This window comes from Leucopleurus acutus, assembly GCF_964270905.1.
Source record: "Leucopleurus acutus genome assembly, chromosome: 5".
NCBI lineage: Eukaryota > Metazoa > Chordata > Mammalia > Artiodactyla > Delphinidae > Leucopleurus > Leucopleurus acutus.
This window is the reverse complement of record NC_139147.1, coordinates 72743004-72758087: the sequence shown is the minus strand read 5'-3', so window position 1 is coordinate 72758087 and position 15084 is coordinate 72743004. Positions and strand designations below refer to the sequence as shown.

General features: G+C 38.0%; 1 protein-coding gene and 1 pseudogene across 12 annotated transcripts in view; one reads left to right on the top strand and one right to left on the bottom strand.

Annotated features, from left to right (window-relative positions):
* DLG1 (discs large MAGUK scaffold protein 1) overlaps nt 1-15084 on the top strand; it is a 287859-nt gene that overhangs the window by 215566 nt on the left and 57209 nt on the right. The window lies entirely within an intron of this gene.
* On the bottom strand, nt 2547-4463 carry LOC309962017 (zinc finger protein 131-like; annotated as a pseudogene). The gene has a single exon. The product of its transcript is annotated as a zinc finger protein 131-like (transcript).

The following is a 15084-nucleotide window of genomic DNA, read 5'->3' as shown; positions in this document are numbered from 1 at the left end:
ATTTATACTATAATCTTTTACCATAGCTATGGTGTCATTGCCTAATAAACACAAGGTAAGTACCAATAGAGCACAGAAAACAAACACTGCCTTAGGAATTCAAAAGGAGGTAAATCATATTGCCTGGTATGAGGAAAAAATGCCATAGAGTACAATTGGGGCTTAACTGGAAACCTGAAAAATGGGTAGTCTTTAGATGGGCAGAGAGAAGAAATGACATTCTATAAAGAATAACAGAAGACCAAAGATAAGAGAGTTAAAATTTAAAAGCATCTTTTGGGTACTTTAAAAACTTACCTGTCCTCCTTGCTGTATTGCTACTTACCTTATGTTTGTTTATTAGGTAGTGACTTGATGGCTTTATGTTTTGTTTTAAAACTAACTATGTAGTTTTAACAAATGTATTTTGGTTGTACAGCACTTTTTCTAAAAAGCATATTCCATGTCATCAGTGTGTAACTGCTGTGAGGGCCAAGGATATAAATTGAAGATAAGAGTCAGATTTTCTTTCTCAGTGAGGGGGCTATTTTACAAAGTACAAAAGGAGTCGCCTGATACTCTGATAATCAGTCATCTCCTTGCAGTTAGTATCTTCACTTTATTAATGACGAATCCATTGGGATTCTCTGCTTCATTGATAATCTGACATATATACATACATACAAACAGACAAAGAGTGAAGAGGAAAACTTTTTGGTAAGAGTAAGTTTTTATCTTTTAGGATCTATAGCTTGCCTGTTGGTTTCCCATGAAATACTGTTATGAGTTTTTCAGCCTGTATACTTTGAACTTTTATGACATAGGCTCTAAGTATGAAAAAATAATCTCCACAATACATTTAGAATGACTTTAATTCCTAGCTCCCCCAGTTTTGCTAACTCCAGAGACAAGCAACAGTTTGTTTTTAGAGCTTTACTACTAAGCATTCTGGGGAATTATAATCAGAAATCAAACATGGGCACTGGAAATACAATTCTAGTTTTTTCTCCATATCCAGAAGTTACAAAATTTGGACAAATAGTTCCTGGTCTATAGTTATAGACTCTCCTATGGGCTGGGTGATAGACTATAATAGAAAAAAATGTGTGCCGGGCATCTAACCATATTTATTAGCTCTTTTAATTCCCATAAAGCCTTATAAAGTGGGCACTTTTACCATCATTTTACATTACAGTTGAGTAAAATAAGGCACAAAAAGGTTAAGTAACTTGCCAGTTACATAGCTGTTAAGTGATTAAGATTCATTCTAGCCCTTTGTAGAGGAGGAAAAACTTTTCCTCTACCCTTTTAGTTTCAGTAGCTGGGCCCTATGAATTAAACTGACAGAAGAGAGATTAACAGAAGAAAATATTTTATTTTGCCTGCATACACAGAGCCAACAAAAGAAGGAGTTGGCTCATGAAATGATTAAAGTTAAAGGCTTATCTACCTAACATAATATGGAAAAGGAAGTGGAGATAAAAGCCTTCTGTGGGAAAAATTAATAGGTTTCTTTTTTTGTTTGTTTGTTTTTTGTTTTTTTTTTTGTATGTGGTTGTTATATTTTATTTTCCAAGTAATACTGATTAAAAATATTTACACACCTACTTTTAAGTCCACAGTTTAGCACTCTTATTTGTATGGCTTTAAAAGTTATAGCACAAGATCTTTACATTAAGGATTGGGGAAAAAGATTCATTCAAAACAAAGCCTAATATATTATATACATGTTTTTTCTCTGTACTTTTAAATACATTAATTTTTAAGTGATGCTCATCTTTTTTTTCATCTGGTGGTAAAATACTAGTGCAACTTTTCATCAAAATAAAGTTTACCACAGATATAAGTGAATTTTCCCAATTGAAAATGGCCCTTCAGCCGCCACTGAATGAAATTTCTCAATCTAACTGAAGTGAAAAAGAACCGGTAGCTGTCACTGTAAGGAAAATACCGAGTGCTATAGCATGACCTACATTGCTCCTTGCAACACAAACTCTGAAAGACCCAGAGGCACTTTACAGAAGTTTAGTTGAATTTGAAAAGGCACATGGGTGTGGTTGGTTTTTAAACATTCTAGAAATTTGCCGCCACCACCACCGTTTCTGTTGCAGAGTTGACATCTGTGACTGTCAGGGTAGACAAGAGTGTTGTTCAAGCTAAAGAAAGCCAGAAGCCAAAATTTAACTGCACAGTAACAATGCACTTTTCTTCATGCAGCCTTGTGTTTCCTATATATTCAAATATTCTAACATGCATTAGAATACATAAACTTGTATTCTAATGATTTTATGTTTGATTTTACAATATGGGGGAAAAAAAACTTGAGGAAGGACATGACTGGGCAAAGAGAGAAGGGAGAACCCTTACCACAATGAAAATAGATACATTCGTACCCAACTATATAATAAGAATATAATCCATTTCAGTTTTCCAGAAATATACTTCTCAAAGCTTCCCATTCACTTATGGGAAAGATCCCTCCTCTGTGGCATCAAGTGGGGGAAAATCAGTTTGTTTCAATAGAAACAGTTCAACACAACAGGAGAGAGCTTAACTTTGGTCCACATGTCTGTTAGCTTAAGGACAGTCACACTGCCCATCATCAGTTCAAAAACTCAACACATAAATTTAAAAATATATTCATTTGTTATTTCATTCTAAAACTGGCATAGGTGTTCTGTTCTCATTTTCTGACTTTTCAGCTTGGGAATCCACTGTTGATTTGGTCTCTAAACCCTCAGCATCTTCGTGATCTTCTCTGGCCACCTCAGCAGCATCTGCTTGGGTAGCCTCTCTCTCCTCTTGGTTCATGATTTCAGGGGTCACTTGATCCAAGTCTGCTTCTAGAAGCTCAGTTTGTACTTCCATTGGCATCTGATTTACCCGTTCAACGTGCAGCTCCTCTACATGTACTTCGGTACCTTCTTCAGTCTGAATTCGACCCACTTCTAGATAACTTACCTGGACCTGTTCTGGAAGCTCGTTCATATGTGAATCGTGCACTTGGCTGTCCTGGAGCAGATCTGGGTGGACCTGTTCCACAGTCACTTGTGCCGAATCCACTTGAACCTGAAGCAATGGTAACACGTGCACCTTCCCAACTTGTTCTATAATAGTCATTGATGTCACAGGTTCAGTTTGCACACGTGTTTCTACTGAAAGAACTTCTTCAGTTACTAGACGCTCTGAAATATTATGAGCATCACTGAGATGCCTCCTTAATTCATTTCCTTGCATAAACCACAAGTCACACAAAGTACAATGGTTGGGTTTATCTCCAGTGTGTATTACCAAGTGATCTTTGAACTGGTCCCAGCTGTTAAACACACTATTACAGACCTGACATTCATAAAGCTTCTTTCTTCCCTTTTTTTGCCCCCACTCCAGTTTGGCATGCAGTCAGGTGACATTTGAGGGTGCTATTTCTAGCAAATCGTTCATGACAATTTGGACATTCAAAAGGTTTTTCACCTGTATGCTTTCGAAGATGCTCTTTAAAATGTCCAAAGTGGTCAAACTGTTTCTCACAGTACTGACATATGTGAATTTTTTTCCCAGTTCTTTGCTTCTTACTGACTCCACCTTCTTCAAGGTGGTAACAATTGAGGTGCTGTTTCCATGCGCTCTCCCGAAGATACCTTTTATTGCATATTTCACACTTGAAACTCTCAGTGGAGTGTGATTTCATGTGTTCCTTCTACCTGTTTGCTTGTGGGGTCAGAGGCACAGCCATCTTCATCTTTAATCTGCCCTTTTCTATCACCTTGACGGTACTTGCTGGTGATATCTGCCAATAATGCCAGAGCGGAATCATCGGAGGAACCTGTGCTCTGAATATACTTTATGGACTGCCTGGCAGTAACCACATCCTCTAACGTTTCAATGCCTTCATCTTCCACTTCGATTGTGCCTTCAGCAATCTCCACCTCGATTTCAACAGGTTCAGATTCTGCAGACGGCAATGACTCAGTGATAACATTTGAAGTTTCTGCAATCTTTCTTTTTTTTGCTTCACTTTTTCCTGTGGTAGTTTCCTCTAGTGGAGCTGAGTTTTCTTTGTTCCTGACTTCAAGGGCTTTGATAGCTTCTAGCATTTGTAGAAACTCTGCTGCTTTCCATACATCGTTGGCTTCTTCTTCTCCTTGTATCATTAATTTTGCTGTATATGTGAACTCAGTCAAATGACGAAAGGCCATTTTACTAACACCGTCGACAATCAGGGTGATGTCAGTAAACCGGTCCTGCTCTCGCTGTTCATTCAATCGGTCCAGGATCATTTTATGATGTTCAGGGAACTCCTGAAGGCATTCCATCGTCTCTTCAGCCTCCATGGCCATCGGGTTGTTCTAATTGGAGTCGGGAGACGCGAGCTGGAGCGGGGTGGGCACAGCGCCGGAGGCTCCGGGCTCCGGGGCGCGCAAGTCCGGCAAGGGAGGAGACCCGACAGCGGCCGCGGCCCTCTAACGGCCCGCCAAGCCCTTCGGCCCGGCCCTGGCTCCCGCCGCCCCGGGACCCGGTCCGGCCCGCGGCCCTCTACGACTCCCGGGTCGCCTCTCCCTCCCCCGCCCGCCCTCTTCTCTAATAGGTTTCTTAAGGAAAGAAAAGTACATTTTTAGGAGAAAGTTTGTGATAATGTTTGTCTCTACAGTATGAGTGGTCTTTCCATCTTCTTCAAGGCCATAAAGCTCCCCAAGAGAGGAGATTTACAATAGCCTCATTTCCCAGAAGTAGCTCCTTTTAGTCAGATAAGAAAAGCTCTAAGAAGGCTTTTTTCTACATTTGTTGAACCTCAGATGTCTTCAGCGTAAAATAATCTCTGTGACAACTCTGGGGTTCCAAGTGGTCCCCACACCTTGAACACCTCTCAACTATACATTAAAGCTACCTCCCTTCACAAACCCTAAACTCAAAAATGTTTTATCTCAGTGTTCCTCAGGTATACTATACCAACTTCCAGACCTTATTTTTTGGTTCAGAAAATATTAATTATATTGATATTATAAAGGAAAAAGAGCAAAGGGAAAGAATTAAACTTATATTAAATGTATGTTCTGTTTCCCATTGGACATGTCTTAAACTTATGAGGTATTTTTATTTTGTTTTTGTAAGAAGAAAAAAAATCTTTGAGATTGGTGTTACTGTCCCTAATCTTCAAGTGACTGAAGTCTAGAAAAGCTGAGAGGTTTGGGCAGAGACACTTTTCTGTGTTTCAAAGGTTTAATTTAAATCTGAGTTGCAGAGATCGAGTTTTAACCCATCTTCTCATTTTATTTTCATAATTACTTTTGGTAACAACCAAAGAGAGTCTGGAGACTGAATGGAGAGGTTGTATTGGATTAGTGGCATTTCTTTAGAAACATATGTCATCTCTTAAAGTGGTTTTCTGTAGCAGGTTCCTAATTAATTTTTTTCAGTATCTTACTTTCCTTCCTATACCTTTCTACCCTTTCCTAACTACTTAAAACAACCAGCCTGACTTCTTACTCAGAAACTTTCCATTTTTCTCTTCTAGACCAGTCATAATATCCATTCTCTGATACTTGTTGCTCTCAGATGTTAACTGTGTATTTAATTAATATATTTCATTATAGAGTATAAATGAGTTTTATTCTTCATAGTTGGGATTGCGAGTTTCAAAGAAATTGGGGGAGGTAAAATTTCTCCCCACTCTTCTGCCCCCTGCTTTCCTCCATCTTTTCACTTGAAGTGTGGAGGTGCAAACTAAGATGAGAAGTTGAAAACGGAATAAAATGCAGAAAGTTCACTATTAAACATTTTCTCTACTCTTATAACCATACACATATTATTTAACTTACAGCCAGTAGTTCAGAGACTCCCTAATATATTTCATGACAGGAAATTTAGTTTGGTTCAGGAATTTCTGAAATGCTTAGTGGAGATTATCTCTTAGGTAACATTTTAGCTCTCTCCAATGGTAGCTTTCCTGAAATGAGTTGTGGTGTAATTTCTAGAAGAGGGGTGCAAATGACTTAGCAGAAAAAAAGAAATGAGACTTCCTCCAAAATAAAATATAAGAAAGGGTACACAGGATGGGTGTAAGGTGGAAATTGTTAGAGCTGAAAGTATGAATTGATTGAAACAAAAGGAAAAGATGAGAATCTTAGCTAGGTGAATGAAATGGAAGGCTTAAAGGAAAAGTAACTTTGAGGAAAGTATTGAAGTATCTTTGGAACAGACGGACCGATGGTTATGAGGAATTATTAATAGTAAGTAAAGACCGTAAATATGAAAATCTGAACAGAGTGAACAAAATAAGAAAGGCACGTATTTAAGAAATTATCAGGAATTGAGTTTAGGTCTCCAATATCTTAAATGTTGACTGAGACTGTAACTGCTTTGTAGTAACTTAGTTCTTAGGAAAGAACATTTTTTGCCTCACTATAAAATAAGGTAATGTGATCTTTTTACAGAAAGTTTTTAAATTTCTAAAACGTAGAATATTTTCTATCAGTAGGACTTTGGTTAATTCAGTTGGCAAAATGGCTGAAAACAACTAATAATGTTACGTGAAATGTAATGAACGTCTTATTAAAAGCATCAAAGTGCTGCTAAGGCAGTAAGGAATTATCAAACAAAAAGTGAAGGGAAACTGGGAACTCAGAGAACTAAAGAATCACAGAAGTTACTTGAATAAGTGCAGTGATGTACTGGCTTACAAGGGTCAGTTAAACTTTCAGGAATTTTGCAAACTAGCTGTTAAACATGGTCATTATTTTTTTATATATAAATTTATTTATTTATTTTTGGCTGTGTTGTGTCTTCGTTGCTGTGCGCAGGCTTCCTCTAGTTGCGGCAAGTGGGGGCTACTATTGCAGTGCGTGGGCTTCTCATTGCCCTGGCTTCTCTTGTTGCAGAGCATGGGCTCTAGGGTGCGGGCTTCAGTAGCTGTGGCACGCGGGCTCAGTAGTTGTGGCTTTTGGGCTCTAGAGCACAGGTTCAGTAGTTGTGGTGCACTGGCTTAGTTGTTCCGTGGCATGTGGGATCTTCCTGGACCAGGGCTCGAACCTGTGTCCTCTGCATTGGCAGGCGCATTCTTAACCACTGCGCCACCAGGGAAGTCCCAACATGGTCATTATTAAAAATAAAATTAGGCTCTTTGATAGGGCTAATGGTGGACTCTGAGAGGGCTCTTGCCAAGGAGTACTTCCCAGAACTTCTGCCAGTGTTCTTGTCCCCGCGGTGAAACACAGCCAACCCCTGCCTCTGCAGGAGACCCTCCAGCACTAGCAGCCGTGTGGCTGACAGGGTCTTGGTGCTCCGGCTGGGTGTCAGGCCTGTGGCTCTGACCAGAGACCTCCCAGCTCCACATAATATCACATGGCAAAAGCTCTCCCAGAGATCTCCATCTCAATGCCAAAACCCAGCTCCATTCAACACCCAGCAAGCTACAGTGCTGGACACCCTATGCCAAACAACTAGCAAGACAGGAACACAACCCCACCCGTTAGCAGAGAGGCTGCCTAAAATCATAATAAGGTCACAGACACCCCAAAACACACCACCGGACATGGTCCTGCCCACCAGAAAGATAAGATCCAGCCTCATCCACCAGAGGACAGGCACCAGTCCCCTCCACCAGAAGGCTTACACAACTGAACCAACCTTAGCCACTGGGGGCAGACACCAAAAACAACGGGAACTACAACCTGCAGCCTGTGAAAAGGAGACCTCAAACACAGTAAGATAAGCAAAATGAGAAGACAGAGAAACACACAGCAGATGAAGGAGCAAGGTAAAAACCCACCAGACCTAACAAATGAAGAGGAAATAGGCAGTCTACCTGAGAAAGAATTCAGAGTAATGATAGTAAAGATGATCCAAAATCTTGAAAATAGAATGGAGAAAATACAAGAAACATTTAACAAGGACCTAGAAGAACTAAAGAGCAAACAAACAATGATGAATAGCACAGTAAATGAAGTTAAAAATTCTCCAGAAGGAATCAATAGCAGAATAACTGAGGCAGAAGAACGGATAGATGACCTGGAAGATAAAATAGTGGAAATAACTACCACAGAGCAGAATAAAGAAGAATGAAAAGAATGGAGGACAGTCTCAGAAACCTCTGGGACAACATTAAACACACCAACATTCGAATTATAGGGGTCCCAGAAAAAGAAGAGAAAGAGAAAGGGACTGAGAAAATATTTGAAGAGATTATAGTTGAAAACTTCCCTGATATGGGAAAGGAAATAGTCAAGGCCAGGAAACACAGAGAGTCCCATACAGGATAAATCCAAGGAGAAATATGCCAAGACACATATTAATCAAACTATCAAAAATTAAATACAACGAAAAAATATTAAAAGCAGCAAGGGAAAAGTGACAAATAACATACAAGGGAATCCCATAAGGTTAATAACTGATCTTTTAGCAGAAACTGCAAGCCAGAAGTGAGTGGCAGGACATATTTAAAGTGATGAAAGGGAAAAACCTACAACCAAGATTACTGTATCCAACAAGGATCTCATTCAGATTTGATGGAGAAATTAAAACCTTTACAGACAAGCAAAAGCTAAGAGAATTCAGCACCACCAAACCAGCTTTACAACAAATGCTAAAGGAACTTCTCTAGGCAAGAAACACAAGAGAAGGAAAAGACCTACAATAATAAACCCAAAACAATTAAGTAAATGGCAATTAAGAACATACATATTGATAACTACCTTAAACGTAAATGGATTAAATGCTCCAACCAAAAGGCTGAATGGATACAAAAACAAGACCCGTATATATAGTGTCTACGAGAAACCCACTTCAGACCTAGGGACACATTCAGACTGAAAGTGAGGGGATAGAAAAAGATATTCCATGCAAACGGAAATCAAAAGAAAGCTGGAGTAGTAATTCTCATATCAGACAAAATAGACTTTAAAATGAAGACTATTACAAGAGACAAAGAAGGACACTACATAATGATGAAGGGATCAATCCAAGAAAAAGATATAATAATTCTAAATATTTATGCACCCAGCATAGGAGCACCTCAATACGTAAGGCAAATGCTAATGCCCATAAAAGGGGAAATCGACAGTAACACGGTCATAGTAGGGGACTTTAACACCCCATTTTCACCAATGGACAGATCATCCAAAATGAAAATAAATAAGGAAACACAAGCTTTAAATGATACATTAAACAATATGGACTTAATTGATACTTATAGGGCATTCCATCCAAAAACAACAATACACATTTTTCTCAAGTGCTCATGGAACATTCTCCAGGATAGATAATATCTTGGGTCAAAAACAAGCCTTGATAAATTTAAGAAAATTGAAATCGTATCAAGTATCTTTTCCAACCACAACACTATGAGACTAGATGTCAATTACAGGAAAAAATCTGTAAAAATTACAAACATGTGGAGGCTAAACAATACACTACTAAATAAGCAAGAGATCACTGAAGAAATCAAAGAGGAAATAAAAAAATACCTAGAAACAAATGACAATGAAAACACGATGACCCAAAACCTATTGGATGCAGCAAAAGCATTTCCAAGAGGGAAGTTTATAGCAATACAATCCTACCTCAAGAAACAAAAAACATCTCAAATACACAACCTACTCTTACACCTAAAGCAATTAGAGAAAGAAGAACAAAATAACCCCAAAGTTAGCAGGAGGAAGGAAATAATAAAGATCAGATTAGAAATAAATGAAAAAGAAATGAAGGAAACAATAGCAAAGATCAGTAAAACTAAAAGCTGGTTCTTTGAGAAGATAAACAAAACTGATAAACCATTAGCCACACTCATCAAGAAAACAAGGGAGGAGACTCAAATCAATAGAATTAGAAATGAAAAAGGAAAAGTACTGACACTGCAGAAATACAAAGGATCATGAGCGATTACTACAAGCAACTATATGCCAATAAAATGGCCAACCTGGAAGAAATGGACAAATTCTTAGAAAAGCACAACCTTCCAAGACTGAACGAGGAAGAAATAGAAAATATAAACAGACCAATCACAAGCACTGAAATTGAAACTGTGATTAAAAATCTTCCAACAAACAAAAGCCCAGGACCAGATGGCTTCACAGGCAAATTCTATCAAACATTTAGAGAAGAGCTAACACCTATCCTTCTCAAACTGTTCCAAAATATAGCAGAGGGAGGAACACTCCCAAACTCATTCTACGAGGCCACCATCACCCTGATGCCAAAACCAGACAAAGATGTCACAAAGAAAGAAAACTACAGGCCAATATCACTGATGAACATAGATGCAAAAATCCTCAACAAAATACTAGCACACAGAATCCAACAGCACATTAAAAGGATCATACACCATGATCAAGTGGGGTTTATCCCAGGAATGCAAGGATTCTTCAATATATGCAAATCAATCAATGTGATAAACCGTATTAACAAATTGAAGGAGAAAACTCATATGATCCTGTCAATAGATGCAGAAAAAGCTTTTGACAATATTCAACACCCATTTATAATAAAAACCCTCCAGAAAGTAGGCATAGAAGGAACTTACCTCAACGTAATGAAGGCCATGTATGACAAAACCACAGCCAGCATTGTTCTCAGTGGTGAAAAACTGAAAGCATTTCCACTAAGATCAGGAACAAGACAAGGTTGCCCACTTTAACCACTATTATTCAACATAGTTTTGGAAGTTTTAGCCACAGCAATCAGAAGAAAAAGAAAAGGAATCCAAATTGGAAAAGAAAAAGTAAAACTGTCACTGTGCAGATGACATGATACTATACATAGAGAATCCTAAAGATGCCACCAGAAAACTACTAGAGCTAATCATTGAATTTGGTAAAGTAGCAGGATACAAAATTAATGCATAGAAATCTCTTGCATTCCTATACACTAACAATGAAAAATCTGAAAGAGAAGTTAAAGGTACACTCCCATTTACCACTGTAACAAAAAGAATAAAATGCCTAGGAATAAGCCTACCTAAGGAGACAAAAGACCTGTATGCAGAAAACTATAAGACACTGATGAAGGAAATTAAAGATGATACAAACAGATGGAGAGATATACCAATTTCTTGAATTAGAAGAATGAACATTGTGAAAATGGCTGTACTACCCAAAATGATCTACAGATTCAGTGCAATCCCTATCAAACTACCAATGGCATTTTTCACAGAACTAGAACAAAACATTTCATAATTTGTATTGGAAACACAAAAGACCCCAAATAGCCAAAGCAATCTTGAGAAAGAAAAACAGAGTTGGGGGAATCAGGCTCCCTGACTTCAGACTACACTAAAAATCTACAGTAATCAAGACAGTATGGTACTGGCACAAAAACAGAAAGATAGATCAATGGAACAGGATAGAAAGCCCAGAGATAAACCCACACATATATGGTCACCTTGTCTTTGATATAGGAGGCAAAAATATACAGTAGAGAAAAGACAGCCTCTTTCCCAGTGCTGGAAAAACTGGACAGCTACATGTAAAAGAATGAAATTAGAACACACCCTAACACCATATACAAAAATATACTCAAAATGGATTAAAGACCTAAATCTAAGGCCAGACACTATACAATTCTTAGAGGAAAACATAGGCAGAAGAACACTCTATGACGTAAATCACAGCAAGATCCTTTTTGACCCACCTCCTAGAGAAATGGAAGTAAAAGCAAAAATAAATGGAACCTAATGAAGCTTAAAAGCTTTTGCACAGCAAAGGAAACCATAAACGAGATGAAAAGACAACCCTCAGAATGGGAGAAAATATTTGCAGATGAAGCAACTGACAGAGGATTAATCTCCAAAATTTACAAGCAGCTCAATATAAAAAGAGCAAACAACTCAATCCAAAAATGGACAGCAGACCTAAACAAACATTTCTCCAAAGAAGACATAAAGATTGCCAACAAACACATGAAAGGATGTTCAACATCACTAATCATTAGAGAAATGCAAATCAAAACTACAATGAGGTATCAGCTCACACCAGTCAGAATGGCCATCATCCAAAAATCTACAAACAGTAAATGCTGGAGAGGGTGTGGAGAAAATGGAACCCTCTTGCGCTGTTGGTGGGAATGTAAATTGATACAGCCACTATGGAGAACAGTATGCAGGTTCCTTAAAAAACTAAAAATAGAACTACCATATGACCCAGCAATCCCATTACTGGGCATATACCCTGAGAAAACCATAATTCAAAAAGAGTCATGTACCACAATGTTCATTGCTGCTCTATTTACAATAGCCAGGACATGGAAGCAACCTTAGTGTCCATCGACAGATGAATGGATAAAAAAGATGTGGCACATATATACAATGGAATATTACTCAGCCATAAAAGGAATGAAATTGAGTTATTTGTAGTGAGGTGGATGGACCTAGAGACTGTCATACAGAGTGAAGTAAGTCAGAAAGAGAAAAATACCATATGCTAACACATATATATGGAATAAAAAAAAAGGTTCTAAAGAATCTAGGGGCAGGACAGGAATAAAGACGCAGACATAGAGAATGGATTTGAGGACATGGGGAGAGGGAAGGGTAAGCTGGGATGAAGTGAAAGAGTGGTGTGGACATATATACACTACCAAATGTAAAATAGATCACTGGTGGGAAGCGCCTGCATAGCACGGGCAGATCAGCTTGGTGCTTTGTATCCACCTAGATGGGTGGGATAGGGAGGGTGGGAGGGAGACGCAAGAGGGAGGAGTTATGGGGACGTATGTATATGTATAGCTGATTCAGTTTGTTATACAGCAGAAACTAACACACCACTGTAAAGCAATTATACTCCAATAAAGGTGTTTTAAAAATAAATAAAAATTCAAATCTAAAAAAAAAAATAAATTTAAAACTGAATTGCAAAAAAAAAAAAAAACTGAATTGCCCAGAACTCCCCACTCCCCACCCCCAGAAAAAAATTAAGATAGCAAAACCAGATGAAAAGGTATCCCCATGAACCTCAATATAAAAGCAGGTATAAACAAGCTGTCAACAGCTGTAAGACCCCATGATATCAGCATCTGTACCCGGAGAATCAGTAGAAGAAGCCCAAAAGCCAATCTGTACTCATTTAAAAAACGAGGTGGATCTATTGAGAACTGCCTCTGAAACTATAAGGGTTTTTGCACAATCTACATGTGAGTGCAAGGGATCTGCAATAAGGTGTGAAGAAGCTGGAGCAGTCTGAGCCCCATGACCCAATTAACCAGCTACAGCTCCCTTCTAGTTCAAAGCCCCACACCAAGGAACAATTACTAGGAATAAAATCCAAATTGAGCAGGATAGGGATAATAGAGCCAAAGGATATAGAAGGTCCAGATGAGTGGGGGAGAGAAAGCCCAGGAGATCTCACAGTATATGAGATATATCTTTGAACACTTGACAGAAACAGCAAAAGGGAGTTTTAGAGCTGTGGAGATAGAAAAGCCATCCTGATGCAATAGTCTTACCTTAAAAAGTTCAGGAAAACTAATTTCTCATAAAAATGAACAACAGAAAAGGATCAAGATTGAATCCAATGGAAACCTATTTGAAGAATGAAAATAAGAATCAGAATAATGTCTCTACAATGAAAGTATGCCAGAAAGACATGCCCACAAAACAAATGAAAAGTATAACCTAATATTGCAAAACAAGTTAAAGGAAAATGAATATATGGAAGAACAACATAAATGAGTTAATAGAACTCAGGAAATTATTAGAAATAAAGAAAAATTTTCTTTCAAAAATTAAGTTTAACTAGAAGGAGCACATAATAGTTATTTAAAGCAAGTAGGTAAAAAAGAGGAATTTTTAAAAATCAAAAATAAAGAGTTCTTTCCCTTCCGCATCCTGATCAATTTTGTATTAAAGCCATTAAGTGAAGCATAGCAAGGTAATTATGTGCATTGCAGGGCTGGGAAGGTGGGGGACATCTATGGTAAACCGTTAGGACTTAACCATGATGAGGGCTTCCACACAAGCAGCTGTCCTGGTGTGAGGAGTTGGAACCTGAGCAGAGTGAGATGGTTACACATGGAACTGGTCAGAGCCCAGTCTGGAAAGTAGATGGTACTAGAAGCAGAAGGCTAGTTACATACAGAGAGATTGATCAACGGAATATATATTTTAAGGGTAATGTTGTCTGTGATTTTCAGTGTTGAAGAAGAGAGTTATAAATATTGAAAGGGAGAAAACTAAATATAGACCATATATTATTAGATTAGAATTGGAGAAATTTTTATGAACATATTTTCAGTTTACATAATATAAACATATAGTTATAAATGTGTATCTATTTTACATATATATATGGAATTCCCTGGCTCTATCCACTGAGAAGGCCTGGGCTCAATGCCACCCCAGTAGCAATGAGCACACCTAAGCCTCAGATCTTAGCTTCTAAATACTATTCCCCATCTAAATTACCAAGACTGTTTGGATAAATGGCCTGTTCCAGGAGTGGGGCAAGGAAATATTACAGATTACTCTGTAATATTTTATGCCAGAAAGCAAGGAAGTGCTCAAGGAATGATGGAGGCATGTCAAAGGGCACATAATCCAATTTGAAAGGGTTCCCACTGGCCAAATTGGGAACAATTTGAACATCAGATTGATGATAATAATACCTGATAGTAATCCACTGAATAAACTAAGATATCATGGGTCTTTACTAATATAAATAAGTGAATTAATTGAAAGTTTGATGAGAATGGAGATGTGTACATGGTTTCAATAACTTGCTATTTGCAAATGGAAAAAGAGTAATTTTGCAGTAGAGAAACCTGGCAGACACAACCTTCATCAACTGCTGAAAGTTTATAGCATCAGTAATGGGACAAATCAGAAATGTATACCACCTGGTAGGATGCATTGAAAAGAACATACATCTCTTCTGTGACATTCCTGCCAAAGTTGCAGGACTAAATGTGGGAACATCAGAAAAATCTAAAGAGACATTCTACAAAATAATTGTCCTCTAATTTTCAACGGTAGCAAGATTACAAAGTCAAGGAGAGACTGAGAAACTGCTCTGACTGGAGGAGACTTTAAAAATATGACAATTTTAATGCCTATATGCTCTGATATAACTCATGATTTCAAAATGGATCCTTTTGCTATTAAGGACATTATTGGGGAAACTTCAG